At 62.5% G+C, this 5,000-nt stretch overlaps 1 pseudogene; it reads right to left on the bottom strand.

Annotated features, from left to right (window-relative positions):
- The window catches only part of LOC124743811, a 7,960-nt pseudogene that overhangs the window by 2,188 nt on the left and 772 nt on the right, over positions 1-5,000 (bottom strand).

Here is a 5,000-nt window from a genome sequence, read left to right as displayed (position 1 = left end):
CGCCGTGCCTTCGTGGGGAAGGCGTTGATGCGGGCGCGGAGAGCGTCGATGAAGTTACGCCCAGATAGCAGGCGACTGGTGTCAGCGACCCACTGGTGTTGCCCCTTGACGGCGGCGGAAGATGACAGCGCCGCACCGTCAAAGGCAACGTGCAGGCGCGCGGCCCACATCTCTCCAACCTGCGTCGACGATTTGAGGAGGTGGCCCTCCCACATAAGATGCCGCTCCAGCGCCTCAATCTCACGCTGCACCTCGTCCCGGCCTGCACCGTCGGCGGCTGGCCCAATCCTCTTCAGCGCCAGGAGACGGGACCGGCGAAGTGTCGGCCCCATCCATCGGCATGATGGGATGCCGAGGCCTCCCTGGGCTACAGGAGCGTGGAAGTAGCCCAGGGGAGTGTCCGCCGGAAGGCGGAACCATCTCCTGACGGCGGCACGGATGGTCACATCTGCCGCTTTCAACGCACCCACTCGGGTGCGGCTGAGGGCCAGCCCATGGTACAGGCCAGGCAGAAGTACGGTGGTGAGGGCGTGGAGGCGCTGTTGCGGCTTGAGCGGAGCTCGGGAGATGACGTCCAGCTGCTCCACCAGGTGGCGTCGTGGGTTGAAAACGCAGCGACCCGCGGTGGAGAATTGCAGTCCCAGGTACCGGAAGGTTTCACCCACACGTAGGGCGGGCACGGTGGCGTTGCCCGCTTTGAAGGTAACGTCGGCGTCGACCTTCACCTTCTTGTCGCGCCCAGACGCGACTAAGGCGAGGGTGAAACACTTCCGGGCGTTGATCTGCAGCCCCAGATGGGCGAGGGCTGCGACGGCTGCGTCGATGAGGGACTGCAATCCCCTCGCGGTCGATGCAAAAAGCAGGACGTCATCTGCGAAGGCCGCAGCGTTAACTCTGCGACCTAGGATCCGAGCTCCGATGTGGGAGGGAAGTTGACTCAAAACATAGTCCACCGCAAAATTGAAAAGGAGGGGGGAGAGGGGGTCACCCTGACGCACACCCCTAGCCGGCTGCAGGGGCACGCCCACGTCGGCGCCGCCCGCTATCACTGTCGTGCTACCCTCGTAACACCTTTCGACGTACTCAATAAAGCAATCCGGCAGGCCATGAGCCCTCAGCACGGGGCGGAGGGCAGCATGGTCCACCGAATCGAACGCTTTAGAGACGTCGATCGATGCCACAAAAACAGAGCGACAGGAGCGGACTGCGTCGGTGAGAGCAGTGTCCAAGATGAAGGTGTTTTCCAACATCCCATCCCGGGGGATGAATGCCCGCTGACGTTCGTCCACAGCACATGCACGCATCAGGCGTGACGCGAGAACCTTGTGAAAGGTCCGCGCCAACACCGAGCAGACCGTAATGGGGCGAAAGTCAGCGGGGGATGTTGGTGCAGCCGTTTTGGGGAGAAGTGACGTCCGGGCGCGAAGCAGACGCTCGGGGAGGGCGCGGGCCAGGAGGAAGAGGTTCAAGAGTTTCACCAGGACTTCATGCGGCAGGCGCCGCAGCTCCGCTGGAGTCAGGCCGTCCGGCCCGGCTGCCGATCCCCTGGGCGGCAAGGCAGCAGCGACCTCCTCACGTGTGACCGGCCCCCATAGGCACTCAGGAGCGACAGGCTCCGAGTGCGGGAGAAGGCGGTCACGGATGAAGCCGGCGGTGGAGATCGGCTTCTTCGTGAAGAGGTCCGCCCAGAAGTCCAGCAGACCGGGGATGTCGGGTGGCGGCTGCAGCAGGGTGCCGTCCAGCAAGCCGCGCACGCAACGTGCACGCGACCTACGGAAGGCGTCCTGTGTGCGCGCGTATTCCCAGCGGCGCCGCTTGCGCTTCTGCAGCGGCGGGGCGGCAGGCGGCCGCTTGGATGATTGGCGCGGCCGCTGTGTCCTGGTGATCGACCTCTCCCCCCTGGACCCGACCGACGCAAGGGCATCCGGGAGCATGCCCAGGATGACATCGGGCGGCGTGCCCCGCCCCAGACCAATGACTCGATCCAGGGCAGAGAAACGCTGGGCGGAAGCAGGTAGCCCCGCCAGATGCTCCCAGATGGCGGCGTCAGTCGGCCCCTCCGGCGGCGGCCCGGTGGTGTCGGCCGCGAAGTCCTCGGCTGCGTCGACGGGCGGCGCAGCGGCCTCGCCCGCGTCAGGCAGCGAGCTCGCTGCTCCACGGCGGGACGCCGGCTCTTCGCCCCGACCGATCTCAAGTGCCTCCATGAATTGGCGGACAAGCTGCTTGTGGGCAGCTTGCCGCCGTCGGCACTTGATTGCCTCAAGCGTTCGGTCGGGGAACATCCTGGTAAGTTCTTGATTTACAAAGAAGAACCGGGCGTCCCTCTCAAGGAACAGTTCGGCCTCTGCCTTGGCGAGCGACAGGACTTCTTCCTCCGTCCACCTCGCGCGATGCCTCTCCGTCACGATCTCAGCGTTGGCGGCCGCAGGGTGTTGGCGGCGGCGATGGACCCCGAGACCGTTCTTCGTGGTAAAAGTGCGGTGGCACTCACTGCAAGCAAAGGGAGCTACACAAACTATCGCATTTTCGTTACGGCCGGTTGGCCGGATAGGTGCTGGGGTAGCTGGGGTGGCACCTTCAGCGGAAGGGCCACCATCTCTTGTTTCTTGTCGGCTGCCCCCAACTATAAAGGGATAATGCGAGGGGGGGCTGGTAACCCCCCCAAGCCCCTGGTGCGGTCTTCCACTCTGCGAAAATCAGCGGGCCCACGAGAAGGGGAGAAGACCGCAGGAGAGGAGAGGCTAAGAGGGCTAGGCCCATGTATTGCGCATCACTCTCCCTGTAACTATAACCCAAGGAAGGCACCTCGCAGCAGCAGCACGACTACATCAAGACCGCACTTCGAAAAGCCAAGTCCGGATGCAGCCACACCGCCGCCACTTGGCCACCTTAAGAGAGTCATAGTTACTCCCGCCGTTTACCCGCGCTTGCTTGAATTTCTTCACGTTGACATTCAGAGCACTGGGCAGAAATCACATTGCGTCAACACCCGCTAGGGCCATCGCAATGCTTTGTTTTAATTAGACAGTCGGATTCCCCCAGTCCGTGCCAGTTCTGAGTTGATCGTTGAATGGCGGCCGAAGAGAATCCGCGCACCCGCGCGCCCCCGGAGGAGCACGCTAAGGCGGACGCGGCCTCGCAGCAAGGAAGATCCGTGGGAGGCCAAGGCACGGGACCGAGCTCGGATCCTGCACGCAGGTTGAAGCACCGGGGCGCGAACGCCGCGCAGGCGCGCGCATCCTGCACCGCCGGCCAGCACGAGGCCGACCAACGGCGAGAGCAGACCACGCCCGCGCTAAACGCCCGCACTTACCGGCACCCCTACGGCACTCACCTCGCCCAGGCCCGGCACGTTAGCGCTGACCCACTTCCCGACCAAGCCCGACACGCCCCGATCCTCAGAGCCAATCCTTATCCCGAAGTTACGGATCCAATTTGCCGACTTCCCTTACCTACATTATTCTATCGACTAGAGGCTCTTCACCTTGGAGACCTGCTGCGGATATGGGTACGAACCGGCGCGACACCTCCACGTGGCCCTCTCCCGGATTTTCAAGGTCCGAGGGGAAGATCGGGACACCGCCGCAACTGCGGTGCTCTTCGCGTTCCAAACCCTATCTCCCTGCTAGAGGATTCCAGGGAACTCGAACGCTCATGCAGAAAAGAAAACTCTTCCCCGATCTCCCGACGGCGTCTCCGGGTCCTTTTGGGTTACCCCGACGAGCATCTCTAAAAGAGGGGCCCGACTTGTATCGGTTCCGCTGCCGGGTTCCGGAATAGGAACCGGATTCCCTTTCGCCCAACGGGGGCCAGCACAAAGCGCATCATGCTATGACGGCCCCCATCAACATCGGATTTCTCCTAGGGCTTAGGATCGACTGACTCGTGTGCAACGGCTGTTCACACGAAACCCTTCTCCGCGTCAGCCCTCCAGGGCCTCGCTGGAGTATTTGCTACTACCACCAAGATCTGCACCGACGGCGGCTCCAGGCAGGCTCACGCCCAGACCCTTCTGCGCCCACCGCCGCGACCCTCCTACTCGTCAGGGCTTCGCGGCCGGCCGCAAGGACCGGCCATGACTGCCAGACTGACGGCCGAGTATAGGCACGACGCTTCAGCGCCATCCATTTTCAGGGCTAGTTGCTTCGGCAGGTGAGTTGTTACACACTCCTTAGCGGATTCCGACTTCCATGGCCACCGTCCTGCTGTCTTAAGCAACCAACGCCTTTCATGGTTTCCCATGAGCGTCGATTCGGGCGCCTTAACTCGGCGTTTGGTTCATCCCACAGCGCCAGTTCTGCTTACCAAAAGTGGCCCACTTGGCACTCCGATCCGAGTCGTTTGCTCGCGGCTTCAGCATATCAAGCAAGCCGGAGATCTCACCCATTTAAAGTTTGAGAATAGGTTGAGGTCGTTTCGGCCCCAAGGCCTCTAATCATTCGCTTTACCGGATGAGACTCGTACGAGCACCAGCTATCCTGAGGGAAACTTCGGAGGGAACCAGCTACTAGATGGTTCGATTAGTCTTTCGCCCCTATACCCAGCTCCGACGATCGATTTGCACGTCAGAATCGCTACGGACCTCCATCAGGGTTTCCCCTGACTTCGTCCTGGCCAGGCATAGTTCACCATCTTTCGGGTCCCAACGTGTACGCTCTAGGTGCGCCTCACCTCGCAATGAGGACGAGACGCCCCGGGAGTGCGGAGGCCGCCGCCCCGTGAAGGGCGGGGAAGCCCCATCCTCCCTCGGCCCGCGCAAGGCGAGACCTTCACTTTCATTACGCCTTTAGGTTTCGTACAGCCCAATGACTCGCGCACATGTTAGACTCCTTGGTCCGTGTTTCAAGACGGGTCGTGAAATTGTCCAAAGCTGAAGCGCCGCTGACGGGAGCGATTATTCCGCCCGAGAGCATCCCGAGCCAACAGCGGCGCGGGTCCGGGGCCGGGCCAGGTAGGTCCGTCATCCGGGAAGAACCGCGCGCGCTTGCCGGGAGCCCGAG

Source organism: Schistocerca piceifrons, unplaced genomic scaffold (genome assembly GCF_021461385.2).
Source record: "Schistocerca piceifrons isolate TAMUIC-IGC-003096 unplaced genomic scaffold, iqSchPice1.1 HiC_scaffold_263, whole genome shotgun sequence".
NCBI classification, from domain to species: domain Eukaryota; kingdom Metazoa; phylum Arthropoda; class Insecta; order Orthoptera; family Acrididae; genus Schistocerca; species Schistocerca piceifrons.
This window is presented reverse-complemented; position numbering and strand designations above follow the sequence as displayed.